The 18,500-nt window shown below is 51.1% G+C and overlaps 1 protein-coding gene across 2 annotated transcripts in view; it reads right to left on the bottom strand.

Annotated features, from left to right (window-relative positions):
* ZNF385C (zinc finger protein 385C) overlaps positions 1–16,161 on the bottom strand; it is a 73,398-nt gene extending 57,237 nt beyond the window's left edge. For both annotated transcript variants that reach the window (XM_055388123.1, XM_055388122.1), the window contains exon 1: positions 16,098–16,161. The gene's annotated coding sequence lies outside the window, so the exon portion shown is untranslated. The remainder of the gene's footprint in view (positions 1–16,097) is intronic.
* Positions 16,162–18,500: the final 2,339 nt, after the last annotated feature.

The following is an 18,500-nucleotide window of genomic DNA, read 5'->3' as shown; positions in this document are numbered from 1 at the left end:
CAGCCTTCCAAAGTGCTGGGATTACAGGCGTGAGCCACCACGCCCGACCTCTTCCCAGAGATTCTGATGGAATACCAACCTTCTGTTGAAGGAATACCAAATCTCTTCCAGCCTCCCCTGCTCCCACAACTAGGCCAAAGGTGGCAGTGTGGTGACTGGCTCCTCTAGATCCCTACTCCACCCCCTCACCTGAGTCTCTGGTCCCAGGATTCCTCTTGTGGCATCTGGCTTCTCTCCCACCCACTGCACTCTTGGCCTTGCCCTAAGGGCCAGCCCTGGGACGGCAGACAGTGTACAGTTATGTTTCCCCAGGCAAAGGTGCTCCAGGACGCCCTCTCCCTCCCCTCTAAAGAACCAGGTATCAGCCGGTGTTCATGCCTGTAATCCCAGCACTTCAGGAGGCTGAGGTAGGAGGATTGGTTGAGTCTAGGAGTTTGAGACCAGCCTGGGCAACATAATGAGACCCTGTCTCTACAAAAAATACAAAAATTAGCCAGGCAAGGCCAGGCGCGGTGGCTTACACCTGTAATCCCAGCACTTTGGGAGGCCAAGGCTGGTGGATCACCTGAGGTCAAGAGTTTGAGACCAGCCTGTTCAACATGGTGAAGACCCGTCTCTACTAAAAATACAAAATTTAGCCAGGATGGTGGTGCACGCCTGTAATCCCAGCTACTCTGGAGGCTGAGGCAGGAGAATGGCATGAACCCGGGAGGTGGAGGTTGCAGTGAGCCAAGATTACGTCACTGCACTCCAGCATGGGCAATAGAATGAAACTCCTTCTCAAAAAAAAACAAAACAACAAAAAACAGTACCTCTTGAGAGACAAGGTGGCAAATGTAAGAAACCATGTCTGTTCATTTTTGCTTGCCAGCATAATTTCACAAAGCTCCTGACTCATGACAAAATGTTTTTTTTTTTTTTTTTTTTTTTGAGATGGAGTCTCTTGCTGTCACCCTGGCTGGAGTGCAGTGGCGTGATCTCGGCTCACTGCAAGCTCTGCCCCCCGGGTTCATGCCATTCTCCTGCCTCAGCCTCCAGAGTAGCCGGGACTACAGGCACCCGCCAACACGCCCCCGCTAATTTTTTGTAGTTTTGGTAGAGACAGGGTTTCACCATGTTAGCCAGGATGGTCTCGATCTCCTAACCTCATGATCCACCCACCTCGGCCTCCCAAAGTGTTGAGATTACAGGCATGAGCCACCGCGCCTGGCCATAACAAAATGTTTTAAAAAACCAATCACACTACAGGAGGTCTTTGTTTTCTGGTAACTGGCCCAAAAAACAAAGATTTTACATTTTACCAAGAAAATCCTGTGTTGTCTTTATTAAGTTTTTGATTACTTAAAAAAACTAAACTTTAAAAGAATTAAAGTTTTTACATCCATGTAACTTTCTATATTGCTTTTCAAGTCTTTTTTTTTTTTTTTTTTTTGAGACAGAGTCTCGCTCTGTCGCCCAGGCTGGAGTGCAATGGTGCGATCTCAGATCACTGCAATCTCTGCCTCCCAGGTTCAAGCGATTCTCCTGCCTCAGCCTCCCAGGTAGCTGGGATTACAGGCGTCCACCAATACGCCAGGCTAATTTTTATATTTTTAGTAGAGATGGCATTTTGCCATGTTGACCAGGCTGTTCTTGAACTCCTGACCTCAGGTGAACAACCTGCCTCAGCCTCCCAAAAAGTGCCAGGATGGCAGGCGTGAGCCACCATACCCAGCCACTTTTAAAGCCATTTATCACTCTGGTTAAATAAATATTATTTGGCTGAATGCAGTGGCTCACACCTATAATCCCACCGTTTTAGGAGGCTGAGATGGGAGGTTTGCTTGGGGCCAGGAGTCCCAGACTAGTCTGGGCTGAACATATCAAGACCTCATATCTGAAAAAAAAAAAAAAATAGCTAGGCATGGTGGCACATGCCTGTAGTCCAACCTATGAGGGCAGATTGCTTGAGCCCAGAAGTTCCAGGCTGCAGTGAGCTATTATCACACCACTACACTCTAGCCTGGGTGACAGAGCTTGTCTCAAAAAAAAAAAAACCCAAAACCAAAAACAAACAAAAAACTATTATTTTAGAATGACCTATGATTCTGTTTTGATGAAGTGTTTTAAACATTTTTACATCTTTGGCAGGTTTCTCCAAGATCAAAATCCTAAATTAAGCCTTTTTAAACTAAATAGACATATAAAAGACATCATCAAATAATAAATAATAATAGATCTTCTTTCAGTTATATTTATGAGTGTTATTAATATAAACATTTCACAATTATATTAGTTCATAAAAATCTAATATATTATCAATGATAATTTTATTTTATTTTTTCTTGGAGACAGGGTCTCACTCTGTTGCCCAGGCTAGAGTACAGTGGTATGATCACGGCTCACTGCAGCCTCCACCTCCTGGGCTGAAACAATCCTCCTGCCTCAACCTCCCAAGTAGCTTTGACTACAGGCATACACCACCATGCCCAGCTAATTAAAAAAAATTTTTTTTTTTAGAGATGGGGTCTTGCTATGTTTCCTAGGCTGATCTCGAACACCTGAGCTCAAGCCATCCTCCCACCTCGCTCGGCCTCCCAGAGTGCTGGGATTACAGGTGTGAGCCACCATGGCTGGCCAGTCATAATTTTAATTATGTTCAATATTTTCCATATTTTATATAGATATGTTATTTATATAAACAATCTAAACACTAGTTAAAATGTATAAAGTTCTGGGCTGGGTGCGGTGGCTCACGCCTGTAAGCCCAGCACTTTAGGAAGCCAAGACAGGCAGATCACCTGAGGCCAGGAGTTCGAGACCAGCCTGACCAACATGGTGAAACCCTGTCTCTACTAAAAATACAAAAATTAGCCAGGCGTGGTGGCGTGCACCTGTAATCCCAGCACTTTGGGAAGCCAAGGCAGAAGGATTGCTTGAGTCCAGGAGTTCAAGATCAGCCTGGGCAACATATGGAGACCCTGTCTGCAAAACATTTTTTTTTTTTTTAATTTGAGACAGAGTCTCACTCTGTTGCCCAGGCTGGAGTGCACAATGTCGGCTCACTGCAACCTCCACCTCCCAGGTTCAAGCAATTCTTGTGGCTCAGCCTCCTGAGCAGCTGGGACTACAAGTGTGCGCCACCACGTCCGGCTAATTTTTTTCTTTTTTTTTTGTATTTTTAGTAGAGACAGGGTTTCGCCATGTTGCCCAGGTTGGTCTCAAATGCCTGAGTTCAGGCAATCTGCCCGCCTCAGCCTCCCAAAGTGCTAGGATTACAGGCGTGAGCCACCGTGCTGGGCCTCTGCAAAACATTTTTTTTTTTTTTTTTTTGAGACAGAGTCTCACTTTGTCGCCCAGGCTGGAGTGCAGTGGCGCGATCTCGGCTCACTGCAACCTCTGCCCTCTGAGTTCAAGCGATTCTCCCGCCTTAGACTCTCCAGTAGCTGGGATTACAGGCGTCTGTCTCCGCGCCTGGCTAATTTTTTGTGTTTTTAGTAGAGATGGGGTTTCACCATCTTGGCCAGGCTGGTCTTGAACTCCTGACCTCGTGATCCACCCACCTCGGCCTCCCAAAGTGCTGAGATTACAGGCGTAAGCCACCATGCCCGGCCTCTGCAAAACATTTTTTAAACATTAGCCAGGCATGGTGGCACACGCATGTGGTCCCAGTCACTTGGGAAGTTGAGGTGGGAGGATTGCTTGAGCCAGGGAGGTTGAGGCTGCAGTGAGCCATGATTGTGCCATTGCACTCCAGCCTGGGCAGCAGAGCAAGATCTTGTCTTGAAGAATAATAATAACAATACATTTAAATTTAAATTTAAAAAACTGGCTGGGTGCAGTGGCTCATGCCTGTAATCCCAGCACTTGGGGAGGCCAAGGTGGGCAGATCACCTGAGGTCAGGGGTTAGAGACCAGCCTGCACAACATGGTGAAACCCCGTCTCTACTTAAAATACAAAAATTAGCTGGATGTGGTGGCACACCCCATGTAAGCCTAGCTACTCGGGAGGCCGAGGCACAAGAATTGCTTCAACCAGGCAGGCAGAGGTTGCAGTGAGCTGAGATCGCTTCAGCCTGGGCAACAGAGTGAGACTTTGTCTTAAATAAATAAATAAATAAATTCAAAAAACCAACTCTAAGACCAGGCGCAGTGGCTCACACCTGTAATCCTAGCACTTTGGGAGGCCAAGGCAGGTGGATCACCTGAGGTCAGGAGTTCGAGACCAGCCTGGCCAACATGGAGAAACCCTGTCTCTACTAAAAATACAAAAATTAGCCAGGCATGGTGGCGTGCGCCTGTCATTCCAGCTACTTGGAAGGCTGAGGCAGGAGAATAGCTTGAACCCAGGAGGCAGAGGCTGCAGTGAGCCAAGACCCCAGCATTACACTCTAGCCTGGGCAACAGAGTGAGATTCCATCTCAAAAAAAAAAAAAAAATCCAATAAATATAAATACAGAAAGAAAAAAGTAAAATTAATTTAAAAACACAAATGTAACAAATAAACAAATAAAACAAATGTTTTATTAGTTATGTTTTTTCCCATATGTAACTCAGTTTAATACTTTTTTTTTTTTTTTTTTTTAGATAGAGTTTTGCTCTTGTTGCCCAGGCTGGAGTGCAGTGGCGTGATCTTGGCTCACTGCAACCTCCACCTCCCAGGTTCAAGCAATTCTCCTGCCTCAGCCTCCCAAGTATCTGGGATTACACCACCACGCCCGGCTAATTTTTTGTACTTTTAGTAGAGACGAGGATTTCTCCATATTGGTCAGGCTGTTCTTGAACTCCTGACCTCAGGTGATCCGCCCACCTCAGCCTCCCAAAGTGCTGGGATTACAGGCGTGAGGCCTGTATACTTAAGCCTTAATACTATTAAGCATATACTGCTATGTATGATCTATAATATCCTTGTAATAGCCCTATTAAAGGGTTAAGTACAAAAAAAGACAATGTTGATGAAAACCTAGATCATGCTAATTAAAAAATAAATGCAATTCAAACTGTGTTTTCCAATAAGTAGGCATATATGCACGCTGGGACTAGTGCTCATTGCTTAAAACTACAACTGAAAACAATCAATCATCCTGAAAAAAGAGGCTTCCTAGTTACCTGACACAATTAGCACTTGGCTTTTAAATACAACCAGGCAGCTGATTTATGACCAAAAGAAAAAACTTGTGACACAAAGTAGCAAACATCAGAAGCCATTTGCTCATTTCTGCTTACCAGGATAATTTCACAAAGTCCCTGACTCTGTGCTTATCTGCAGCTCTCTGAAAAGAGTTTTAAAGACAAAACAAGATAAAACACAGCACCTCCCACAGCCCCACATCTCTTGCCTGAATCACTATATTCCTTAAAAGATCAATGGCCCCAGTCCTAGCCAGGCGCAGTGTCTCACGTCTATAAATCTCAGCACTTTGGGAATCCGAGACAGGAGGTTCACTTGAGGCCAGGAGCTTAAGACCAACCAGGGGAACACAGCAAGACCCCTGTCTCCATAAAAATAAAATAACCATAGTCCTTGCCTTTTGTTGCACATACAATGATGTCTGACAGAGTTAGTGATTATACCTCTGTAATCTATAATCAATATACTGTTACAGCCAAATTTTGATGTCCTTTTGCACATACTGAACCCCCACTACCTATATATAAACTATAAGCTAAAACACTGATTTAAAACAGTCTGACAAAACTGTTTTAGGGCTGTAGGCCATGCTCTATAGTCCTCCGTAAGACTTCTGAATAAAACTAACTTTAATTCTTTAAATGGTTAATTTTTTTTAATTGACACTCTTAGAGGGTCGTTATGAGGATTACCTGAGTCAATATTTGCAAAGTGTTTAGCAACCAGGCACGTGGTAATCATTACATATGTTTGCTAAATAACACAAGTGTAGTCAATCAACAAGGTCCATCCTGCTGATGCTGGGTCTGGGAGGTTGGGACTGAGATTTCCACTTTACAGGTGAGGAGACTGAGGACCCAGAGAGGAAGAGACTTGCCCTCAGATGGCACTCAAACCTGAGGTCTGTCTCCCTTCAACCTTCTCTCTTCCAGCACCCCCAGGTCACCTCCCTCCCTCCTCAGGCGCCTGGCCTGGCCCGGGTGGGCGCAGTGCCCCACACTGACAGAGGCCCCTTTGTCTCCCTGCCCAGTGTCACACCCAGAGGGCGGAGCACCGCCGGACAAGCGCCCTGTGTCTGGGTCTGTTTCACCGCCAGGTCTGCGGCCGCCTGGGTGGCTCCAGCCACGGGACTCGAGGTAGGTGGATCCCAGGGCCATTCCCATCCCTTCCATCCCCCATCCCAACCTCAGCAGGGCATCCCCGACTCTCCCTCAGTGCAAAGAAGGAGAAACCTCCAAGGGAAACGCCCCAGTTCTTGGTCTCGACTCTGTGCAAACTCCAAGTGGCCAGAGCCTGGGTGTTGGGGGGAAGGGCTCCAAGCTGCCTCAAATACCAGAAGCAGGGAGCTAAGGGTGTGGGAATGGCAGCAAGGGCATTCTGCGTGTTGCAGGAGGGCTGCGGTGGGATCCTGGGGAGTGGGACAGAGATTACCCTGCCCTTTTTTACCCCATACTCTATCTGTAACCCATCACCCAGGCTGGAGTGCAGTGGTGCGATCACAGCTCACTGCACCCTCGACCTCCTGGCCTCAAGCGATCCTCCCGCCTTGGCCTCTCAACACACTGGGACTACAGGCACACGCATCACCATGCCTGGCCCGGTTCACTTCTCTTTACCACCTGGATTGGCAGAACAGCCACCTCACTGGTCTCCCTGCCTCTACTTCCCCACTTCCTCTCCCTCCCAGTCCCATCTTCACACAGCCAGAGGGAGACTATTAAAAGGGCAACTCTCCAGCCTGGGCAACTCCATCTCTACAAAAAATACAAAAATTAGCTGGGTGTGGTGGTGCACACCTGTAGTCCCAGCTACTCAGGAGGCTGAGGTGGGAGGATAGCTTGAACCTGGGAGGTCGAGGCTGCAGTGAGCCGTGATCACACCACCACACTCCAGCCTGGGGGACAGAATAAGACCCTGTCTCTACATAAATAAATAAATAAAAATAAAGGCAAATCTGATCAAGTCATGCTCTGGGATAAAAGCTCTAAAGGCTTCACCCTTTGCTTTAGGAGAATGCTTGCCCCAGCCTGGAAGATCCGGGCCTTTCCCCTCCCCCAAGCCCTTCTCTCCCAGTCCACCCCTTGCACCTGATTCCTCCCACAGATTAACTGAGATATAAATACAACTCTCCACCTAAAAATATTACGGGTAGAAGTAACACTGAGGATGGCTAGAAATGGATATAAGAAAACTCATTATTGACTAAAATGCACAAAAGAATCAAATCTTGACCACGAATCTTTTTTTTTGGTTTTAATTTAAATCTTCCAAAATGGAATGGGGTTACCCAGTCAATCACACAATGGCAGAAACTCGTGTCAAGAGCCTGCAGCCCCCACACTGATGGATGCCTCCAATCTCAGCAGCAGAATGTGTATGGAATCGATGCCGATGAAAACAGTTTCAGTAAAATTACAAAAGAATGAAAAACATGGACATTTGTTTAACTGTACTACAGGGGAAAAACAAAAATCTGATCAAAGAATTAAGTTGGATGAATAGAGTTCAAGCTGGAGAACACCTTCTTAAAACATTTTCAGGGTTAGTATGTTTTGGTTTAAAATGTTTGCATTCAAAACATCCTTCGGGTCAAAATATCCGTAGTGGTTAAAATATCCTGTGTCCCTCTGATCTGTTTCCTATAACTCCCCACCTTCCAGCCACACTGGGCTCTTTCTGTCCCTGGAGCACAGCGAGTTTCCCCTCACTTGGGAGCTTTCTCAAAGCCTGTTCTCTCTGCCTTGAGTGCTCTTTTCCTTCTGACCCCTCCCTCCTCCTTCTCATGGCTGATATTTAACTATCACCTCTGAAAGATGCCTTCCTGCATTGCTCTCTCTAGGGTAGATTTCCTTCCTTCCCATTTCCTCTTATTCCCTTTTTTTTTTTTTTTTTTTTTTTTTTGAGATGGAGTCTCGTTTTGTCGCCCAGGCTGGAGTGCAATTGCGCGATCTCGGCTCACTGCAATCTCCACCTCCCAGGTTCAAGCGATTCTCCTGCTTCAGCCTCCCGAGTAGCTGGGATTACAGGCTTGCGCCATCACGCACTAATTTTTGTATTTTTAATTAGTGATGGGGTTTCACCATGTTGGCCAGGCTGGTCTCGAACTCCTGACCCCAAGTGATCCGCCCACCTTGGTCTCCCAAAGTGCTGGGATTACAGACGTGAGCCACCACACCCAGCCTCTTATTCCCTCTTGAGAACCTATCTTAGGCTGGGCACGGTGGCTCACGCCTGTAATCCCAGCACTTTGGGAAGCAGAGGCGGGCGGATCACGAGGTCAGGAGATCGAGACCACGGTGAAACCCCATCTCTACTAAAAATACAAAAAATTAGCTGGGCACAGTGGTGGGCACCTGTAGTCCCAGCTACTCGGGAGGCTGAGGCAGGAGAATGGCGTGAACCCGGAAGGCGGAGCTTGCAGTGAGCTGAGATCCCACCACTGCACTCCAGCCTGGGCGACAGAGCGAGACTCCGTCTCAAAAAAAAGAGAACCTATCTTGTTCCCTCTTGGAACCCTGTCTTGTTCCTCCTGAATTCCCAGGGCAGAGGCTAGCAAGTATAACACATAGTAGGTGCCCCATAAATATTGGTTAAATGAATGAGTAAATCAGTGTCACTGGGATGAGAGCTAGGACAGCAGGCTGGGGCTTGGGGGTAGGGGCTGGGACAGGGTAGAGACACACCCACCTATGACATCAAGTTCCAAGGAAGCCCATTTCAGTGGGAGAACAAAGAGAAGACTGGCTGCGCATGGTGGCATTACAGGCATGAGCCTGTAATCCTAGCACTTTGGGAGGCTGAGGCAGGAGGATCGCTTGAGCCCAGGAGTTTGAAACCAATCTGGGCAACAGAGGGAGACCCCTGTCTCTACAGAAAATGTAACAAAATTATCCAGGTGTGTTCCTGTAGTCCCAGCTATTCGTGAAGCTCTGGACTGAGGGCTGGGGTGGGAGGATTGCTTGGGCCTGGGAGGCGGAGGCTGCGGTGAGCTGTTATCGCACCACTGTACTCCAGCCTGGGTGGCAGAGCGAGACTTCATCTCAAACAAAAAAGAAAAGAGGATACAAAACCAGTCCTGCTCCTGATTTTTGCCCTATGCCCAGCTTCCCAAGGGTCAGGCCCATGTGCCAAATGGACAGCTCCCCCTCCACCCCTTCATCTAGGCCACCTTCTTGGGGCTTGGCTCCCACATGTGGCTTCAGGCCAGGCTATTTGGGGAAACTTCCTGATCCCCCCTCTGGCCTCTCCACCCCCACACCTCATCTTGCAGACCCAGAATAGCTGTCCCCAGTCTCAACCTAGGGAGAGTCTCATTCCCAATTAGCACCCAGAGGGTTGAAACCATCTCTAAAAGCTTCTTGTGTCCCTCTCCCCTCAGGAAGCTGCTAACTAGGACAGCAAATTTCAGAATAAGGTCACAAGAATGCTACCTGCCCCTATATTCACCTCCCAGCCAGAGACTCAGGGGCCAGGAGTCTTGGTGTGTGAAGGTAGAGGAGCTTTGGGTGAGGGGGAGATTCAGGGAGAGCCAGGGGTGACTGCAGCCTGTGACTCTTTTAATCAAAGGAGCAGCTCCAGCATGGTCCGGCAAGGAGCCCTGGCTGTGAGGGGTGAGGAGACCCAGGTTCCAGTCCAGGTTCTGCTAGAAGATTGACTCTGCGAAAGTTCCTTTGCTCTCTGAGCTTTCATCATCTACAAAAAGAACTTTGATCTTGGCCAGGCACAGAGGCTCATGACGGTAATCTTAGCACTTTGGGAGGCCGACGTGGGTGGATCACCTGAGCTCAGGAGTTCGAGACCAGCCTGGACAACATGGCAAAGCCCTGTCTCTACTAAAAATACAAAAAATTAGCTGGGCATGGTGGCATGTGCCTGTAATCCCAGCTACTCAGGAGGCTGAGGCACGAGAATCTTGTGAACCTGGGAGGGGCAGGTTGCAGTGAGCTGAGACTGCACCACTGCACTCCAGCTTGGGCAACAGAGCAAGCGAGATTCGTGTCAAAAAAAAAAAAAGAATTTTGATCTCTGCAGGTGCTCATAGGATGGGATGAGGCAGTTCTGTATACTGCAAAGTTCTGTACAAAATCAGGGGATAGGAGGCCCTTTGGGGTCCTAGGGAGATTGTTCTGGAGATGGATTCTTGCAGGGGCCCCGAGCCCATCAGAGAATTATTCCTCTGCTAAAGTCTCACTGGAGGACTGGCTCAAGCCTCTGCCAACAGGGAGAGTGGGCAGGCTTCTCCCACATTCCAAAGACCACACCCCATGTGTCCCTCTTTAGGAACCCCTAGAAAACCCAAGGGTTCCTGTTCCCAGTGCCTTTTCCTGGCATTTCCTCTCCTCTCAGCAGGGAGTGGTGGAGTGTCCCATCCCCATCCTGCCCTCCAGGGCCAGAGCACTCAACTTTGGGGCTGGGGAGAGGGTCAGCTGGCATCAGATGCAGGACTGAACAGAGCTGAGATCAGAAGGGTAGAGAAGTCTGGGGCTTGGGATGTAGGAGAGACATCTGGGAGCGGGGGGCGGGGGTCCGGGGAAGGCTGGACAGGGCAGGGGGCAAGGCCGAAGCTGGGTCTGGCCTCTAGCCTGGGCATCTAAAGTGAGAAGAAGGACCTGTGGAGTCGGTCCTTGCCCCACCCAAGGAAATCTTAATCCAATAAACAAACAGCCAACACAGCCGCTCCTGTGCAAGAAGCCGTGGGAGCGATGGGGAGGCCACAGAGGTGAGGAGGCCAGGAGAGGGCAGGGAGGCTGTTTAAACAGGCCCCTTGGCCTGGGGCAGTTGGCAGAAATATTTGGAACAGGGTGGGGAGCACAGCTGTGGTTTGGAGCAGGAAGCTGGGGCCCGGGGTGGGTGGGCTGAGCTTGGCTGCTTCCAGGAGAAAGAAAAGTGTCAGTTCAGCCCCACTCTGGTCAACGCCTCTTCTGAGGGAGACTCCAAGTCCCAACACCCTTCCCTCAGTTCAAGGTCAATCAGGTCAACCAGACAGACAAGGGGCTCTATCCCTTATCTCCTAGAGTGATGACTCTGGACCCCCAGCCCTGCTCCCAGGCCTATGACCCTGGGCCTCATCACTGAAGAAAGTTTCAGAGTTCAGAGCCGAAACCCCGGAGTTCTCAACAGAGGAGTTGGAGGAGATGAGCCATCAGCTCTTTATTTTTTTTACTTTTTATTTTATTTTATTTTTTTTTTGAGAGAGGGTCTCACTCTGTCATCCAGGCTGGAGTGCAGTGGCACGATGTTGGCTCACTGCAACCTGTACCTCCCAGACTCAGGCAAATCTCCTGCTTCAGCCTCCCGAGTACCTGGGATTAAAGGTACCCATCACCAAGCCCGGCTAATTTTTTGTACTTTTTTAGCAGAGACGAGGTTTCACCATGTTGGCCAGGCTGATCTCTAACTCCTTGACCTCAAGCAATCCACCCACCTTGGCCTCCCAAAGTGCTGGGATTACAGGTGTGAGCCACTGCACTCGGCCCATCCACTCTCCCTAGGACGTGATATTCCCTTTCCTGCCGCCTTGCCTGGCAGTGGAGGGGCCCAGAAGTGATCGTGGCCCCCTGGGAGGCATTATCACCTTTTTTTTTTTTTTTTTGAGATGGAGTTTCACATTTGTTGCCCAGGCTGGAGTGCAATGGCGCAATCTTGGCTTTCTGCAACCTCTGCCTCCCAGGTACAAACGATTCTCCCACCTCAACCTCCCAAGTAGCTGAGATTACAGGCATGCGCCACCGCGCCCAGCTAATTTTGTATTTTTAGTAGAGACGGGGGTTCACCATGTTGGCCAGGCTGGTTTCAAACTTCTGACCTCAGGTGATCCACCCGCCTCAGCCTCCCAAAGTGTTAGTATTACAGGCGTGAGCCACCGTGCCTGGCTGTCACCTTCTTTCAGGACTCTTGGCTCTCCCTTTGCCGAGACTCCTCAAGAGACTAAGGCAGAGAGTCAGAGGGATACATGTCCAGACTGACAGGCAGATATAGAGAGAGGTGAAGATACAGAAAGACCCACCCAGAGAGATAGGCACGCAGTCAGACACTGAGAGTGGGAGTGTGAGAGAGAGGGACAGAGAGAGAAGGGGTAGACAGAGGAGGCAGAGAAAAAGGAATAAGAAAAGACATAGAGAGAAAGACTCAGAAAAAAGAGCTAGACGGGTGGAGAGGAGAGACAGAGATAGCAAAGGACAGGGTCAGGAGAGGGGAAAGGACACAGATGGGGAGCACACAGGAGGCGCAGGGCCAGACACACTCACAGGCCGAAGCAGAAAGAGGCTCACGAGAACTACACAAGGACAGACAGCCTCAGGACCCAGAGACACTCTCCTGGGAGACGTGGGGGAGCCAAAGTGCTTGGGGGTCGAGCCCCACTGGGGGTGGCCTCACCAGGGCAATGCTGCTGCCTCCTGTCCCCAAAGCTTAACCAACCGCTGCCGGCGTCTGGCCCCCAGCCACCCTCTAGTAAGCCAGCCCTTGGCCACTGGAGCCAGCGGGTCACCCAAGGTGAATGAAAAGTCACCAATAAGGGACAGTGAGAGTGTGACTGGGGTGAAGGTATGGGTGTCACAAGCCATGTGTGTCAGGGTGGGTCTGACCTGGGGTGGGGTTTAGGAGCGCACAACCCTATACACAGACCTCTGGGGGTTAGTGCAGGCGGGCATGCGTACCTGAGTGAGTTTGTGAGTGTGTGTGCATGTGTGTGGATCCAGTTCCATTAAGAGCCTCACGATGCTAATGAGGCCAACGTGGCAGGCTGTTCCTCAAATAGCCCAATCAGAAACAATGAGTGAGCAGAGACAGCCACAATAAATGTTTCATGCCTCTTCTGAACAGACGGTGTGTCCAGGTGCCACAGGGCACTTGACTACAGTCAACACCAGCGTACCATTCATTCCCACTGGGGATGACCCCCGCCGCCTGGCCAGCTGACCCCACAGTCTCCCCTGTCCCAAGCCCAAACTCCAAACTCATGGGAGAACCCACATGATAGACACATGGGCCCTCCCAGGTGGCAGGCGCAGCTCCCTCTGAGAAGGGCAGCCAGAGGGATGGTGGGGTCCAACCCTGGCTTTCCCCCAGGCTAGCTTCCATCCCTCCTGCTGCTGCGGCCCCATTTAGCTCTCTCCTTGCTCCTGGGGTCCAGTGACCCACACCCTCACCACACACAGGAGAGAAGTAACCTCTCCTCCCCAGCCCTTCCCTCTCAAGCATCACAGGACATTTAAAAAAAAAAATTGTCCCAGTTTTGTGGTGGATAATGAGGTCAGGAGGCCCACAGGGGAACTGCTTGTTGATGACAACTGACAATCTTCATTTCACCTTGAAACTCCATCCTAGTCCAGGTAAGCATGTTCTAAGCCCAGTTTTATAGGGGTGCTACTCTACTGGGGGACAGGGAGAGTGGGGAAGGAATTAACCAAATGGCAGCTGAAGTCACAGGCCCAGCCAGGCCCACCTGGAACACTCACAGGGCCTGGGGCAAGGGGACAAATGGCGGCCCACAAACATATGTCTAAATATTTAAAAGTTATAAATCAAGCCAGCAAACTGTGAAATATGTTTTAACCTCTCACCCTGACAAATACTCCTTCATTAACAACCTGGAGGACCAGATACAAATTTGGATTTATCTGCCTCCTGAGCTTTACACATCAGAATGACTCTGTGCAGAGGAGACGGCTCCACTCGCACCCTGGCCACCCCCCTTCCTGCTGCCGGGTCCTGTCTGCACCACAAGGGACTCTTGTGCATGTATAAGGACACCCAGCCTCATGTCCTTGCTCTATCCACAGCCCCTGCAAATAGCTGTCCCTTCACTGTCCGTAGGGGTGCACACACTATTGGCATAACCTGTCCTGAGGCAGACAGGCCCAGGGAAGAGGCTGGCATGGGCTGGGAGCCAGATGGTGACCATCTGGGCAGGGACCTCCAGAGTCACAGGTATGGAGAATGTGGTCTTGGAGGGGACTCACAGTCTCATCCCCTCGGCCCTGCTGATGCCTCATCCCACAGGGATAGGACTGGCAGCAGGAGGGACAGAGTGGAGCCTTTGAAAGCCCCCAGCTTAGGGCATGGGCACTCCCTCCCTTGCCCAGGTTTAAGGGTGCTACTGAACTCAGCCTTCCCTGGCAGCCTAGAGATCAGGCCAGGGCCTGAAGCTGTCCTTTCACTGGAGGACAGCTTGGACAATCCCCAAACAGGACTTTCAGTCACTTGTATTATTTATCTTCCTGGAAAAATTTAGTGCGGCTTGATCCCAACTCCTGGAGGTGGGAGGGCAGAGCAGTGATGACAAGAGGGCATTTTTTTCAGGTTGGGTCTCCAAGCCAGAGCTTGTTCCACTGAGGCACAGCCCCAAGTGAGCTCCTGCTGGTACTGGTCCCTGCCTTGGGCGGGGGTGGGGGGACTCTCTCCCCTCTACAGAGACAAAAGGCAACACAAGGTGACTAAAAGAGGAGGAGGTGAGGGGCTCTGGGCAGCCCAGACAGGTCCAGAGATCCAGGAACCAGCAGGGGGCAGGTTTCCCCTGGTAGGGGGGCGTGCAGTGAAGGGCACTCTTTCTAGCCAAGCTTAGCTAAAAAAAAAAAAAAAAACCCTTCCACTCCCCCCTCCCCTGCTCGCTCTCACCCCCTGCAGATCGGCTTTGCTGTCCGACACATGAGGGGACACTGGTACTTTCTGAGCCCTCGCCAGGCTCCAGGCACTGTGCTAAGTGCTCTACATGTGTTAACCCTTGCAGCCACTCTATGAGGTGGGTTCTATTATTATCCCCATTTTACAGGTGATTAAGTGAACTCAAAGAGGTTAAGAAACTTGTTCAAGGTCATGCAGTAGGTAGAGGTGTCAGAACTCAGCTCTAACTGACCCCAAAGCCCCCACTCTTTCCACTAGAGCACATGGCCTCCCAGAAGCAAGAAGCTGGCACAGACCCAGAAGGGATGAAGGTCGGATATGAGAACGAACTTCTGCCTCTGATGGTTTGTGTGGTGGAATGAGGCAATGGAATGGGGAATCTAGACAGACAAGGAAGCCCCCCTCCCCCCATTGTCACCCGTGTCTGTCCAAAGGCTTGCGATGATCTCAGGAAGGTCCCTGGGGTCCCAGCTGGACCCAGACAGCAATGTCCTGACTTCCCTTTGTTCTATAATCCAGGGTCCTCTGCTCTACTTCAACCCAGCACCAAGACCCAAAGGCTGCCTCTCCTTAGTGGCTCAGAGCTCTGAGCATCACATTCAAGCTGTCAGCCCAGGTCCTCCTCCTCCAGGAAGGCTTCCTCGAGGTCCTGGGAGGCAGGACCCCTTTCCTACAGCCCAAATCCCAACACTGAGGGTGCAAATGCTCCCCTGTCTACAATAAGGCCACATCTGCGATCACCTTCCCCAGCCAGCTCTGTGACACAGACACAGAAAAGATCTACTGAGTTCCCAGACTTTCCGGGTTCCCTAGGCCATCGGGGTAATCCCCTGCTCACCCCCTTGTACCCAGATATAAATAAATGATGCAGGTGCCCTGGGGCTCATTAGAAAACCCAGGCCCCAGCTCAGCTATGCGGCGGCTTTTACCCCATTAGCCCACGGAACAGAAGCCGTTTGGGTCAAGCCATCACCCTCTAGGGTGGGGAAGAGGCTGCCCTTGGATGAGGCATGGCGCACTCTCAGTCAACGAGGTTCCTTACTCCGGACCCCCGTCCTCACCATCCCCAACCCGCCCCACTCCAGAAAGCTGCGTGTCTAATGCCCGGCTCTTTCTTTTCCATCCTTTGGAGCCCGCCTGGCATCAGGGATAACCAGCCAGGACCCTCTAACTGCCCCAGAGTTCAGGCCCGCCCAGCAGATGCCCAACGTCGGCGCGCAGAGCCGAGATAGGGATATCCTCACTGTCCCTTGGGGTCCCCCAATTTTGAGGCGAGAGGACCGGACAGGTGGAAGGGGCTGCCTCGTTCTCCCGCGCTGCCCTCGAGGTCCTCGGCGTGGACTAGCCCGCGTCGCCGTCTTACCTGCGGGGCAGAGACGGAGCCCGCCGCGGCCACCTGCTCTCGCCTGGCTGGGAACGCTGCGTGTGGGGCTGGCTGGGAGGGGCGGGGCCCGGCGGGGCAGGGGCGGGGCTGGGAGGGGGAGCCGGGCCGGCCCCTCCTCGAGGCCCCGCCGGTGGGGTGCGCGGGCTCATTCAGGTGGGAAGTCCCGGGAGAGCATCTGAGCCACAGGGAGGGCCCGGAGCTCGAGTTCTGAAGGCTGGGAAGTTAGGACTCCGGGGGGTGCGGGGGGTGGGTGGGAATCACCCGCTTCAGACAGCCTCGCCCAGATGCCCTGGAGCGGGTGACTTCATATAAAGACCCCTCACACGAAGAAGAAAGCTCAGAAACCTCTCCTGGCCTGAGTCCCCTTCCATCTGAGCTCTTCGGGCCTGGCAGGGTGGGTGTGAGACGGGACACTCCTCTCTAAAGTTAGGGTGCCCTCTCCAGGGCTCAGCTGTGTAGGGGTTTAGGCCGCTGAGGGGGCCATTAGGCACCCAGACCATCTTTATCCTCAGCCCATCTTTATCCTCAGCCCATCTCCCTCCCTGCCACACAGCCCCTCCTCCACCCCCAGCGCCAGCCCAGGTCCCCCAGCTGTCACTGTTTAGCCCTGGAATGACAGGCGTCCTGACTCCGTGAGTCTAGCCACATTCAAGGTCTTTGAGCTTAGCACCCCTGAGCCCCTGCCCCCTCCCTCTGCCCCCAGTCGCTAATTTTATTGACCTGTAAAAGGCACGTTGCTGGCAGGCAGTATACTAACTGAAGGCAAAGTGGGGAGCGGATGGGCAACTCTCCCCCCGGGAAGGCAGCTGGAGATGGGACAGGAGGGAGGAGGAAGGAGATTCCTGGATCCAGGGCCAAGGACACTTTGAGAGGAGGAAGAGGGGGGCCTTGGGAAAGAGAAGTACACTGTCTATGGGAGATGGTAGCCAAAAAGACGGGAACGGGAATTTCAGCCCTCAATCAGACAAGAGGCCTACAGAAAAAAGAAAATGCTGGGAGAAGAGAGGGTGCATTTCTCATCTACCTGGGGACAGAACCAAGAATGTAGCAGGAGGGAAGGAGGTTGGACGGCAGGAAGGACTGCCATCCTGCTCTCAAATCTCTGCCCTAGCCCCCTCCCTTCCTCTTGAAGGTGTCTCCTGCCTGCTGGGCCTTGTACTACAGAAATAGCCCTTTCCCTGATGAAGCAACCTAGATCTTGCCTTTCTTTTTCTTTCTTGTTAAAATGAGAACAGAAAATTTAGGCCTTTGTAATTTTCCCCACCCCCGTGCCTACCTGAGCCCACCCCTCAAACCCTGGATCTCAGCCTTTCCCCAGCCTAGGGGAGATGATCTGAGGGTTAAGGGAAGGTGGAAAGGGGAATATCAGGGTTGGAAGCTATTATGGGGTAGGGGGAGCAGGAAGCCCTCACACTCTTGATGGGCCTCAAGTTTAGACTGTTGATACCCTTTATGAATAAGGCTTAGGAGAGCTATTAAAGAGGAGTATTTAAAACTTCTTTTATTTTTTTATTTTTGAGATGGAGTCTTACTGTGTCGTCCAGGCTGCAGTGCAGTGGCATGATCTCGGCTCACTGCAAACTCCGTCTCCCAGGTTCAAGTGAGTCTCCTGCCTCAGCCTCCTGAGTAGCTGGAATTACAGGGGCCTGCCACTATGCGAGGCTAATTTTTGTAATTTTTAGTAGAGATGGGGTTTCACCGAAATGGCCAGGCTTGTCTCCAACCCCTGACCCCAGGTGATCTGCCCACCTCGGCCTCCCAAAGTGCTGGGATTACAAGCGTGAGAAAATGCGCCTGGCCTAAAACTTTTAACACTGGGTCAGGCACAGTGGCTCATACCTGTGATCCCAGCACTTTGGGAGGATCACCTGAGCCCAGGAGTTGGAGATCAGCCTAGGCAACATAGTGAGAACTTGTCTGTACACTGCCCCTCTACCCCCCAAAAATTAGGTGTGGTGGTATACATCTGTAGTCCCAGGTACCAGGGAGGTTGAGGTGGGGGGATTGCTTAAGCCTGGGAGGTTGAGGCTGAAGTGAGCCATGATTGTACTATGGTACTCTAGCTTGGGCGACAGAGCGAGTCCCTGTCTCAAAAACAAAATAAGAACAAAAACAAAAAAAACAAGGCCGGGCCCAGTGGCTCATGCATGTAATCCCAGCACTTTACGAGGCCAAGGTGGGTGGATCACCTGAGCTCAGGTGTTTGAGACCAGCCTATTGGGCAACATGGCGAAACCCTGTCTCTACCAAAAATACAAAAATTAGCCAGGCATGGTGGCAGGCACCTGTAATCCCAGCTACTTGGGAGGCTGAGGCAGGAGGATCACTTGAGCCCTGAAGGCAGAGGTTGCAGTGAGCTGAGATCGCACCACTGCACTCCAG

Source organism: Gorilla gorilla, chromosome 4 (assembly GCF_029281585.2).
Source record: "Gorilla gorilla gorilla isolate KB3781 chromosome 4, NHGRI_mGorGor1-v2.1_pri, whole genome shotgun sequence".
NCBI lineage: Eukaryota > Metazoa > Chordata > Mammalia > Primates > Hominidae > Gorilla > Gorilla gorilla.
The sequence above is the reverse complement of the archived record's forward strand: the minus strand, read 5'-3'. Positions and strand labels throughout refer to the sequence as shown.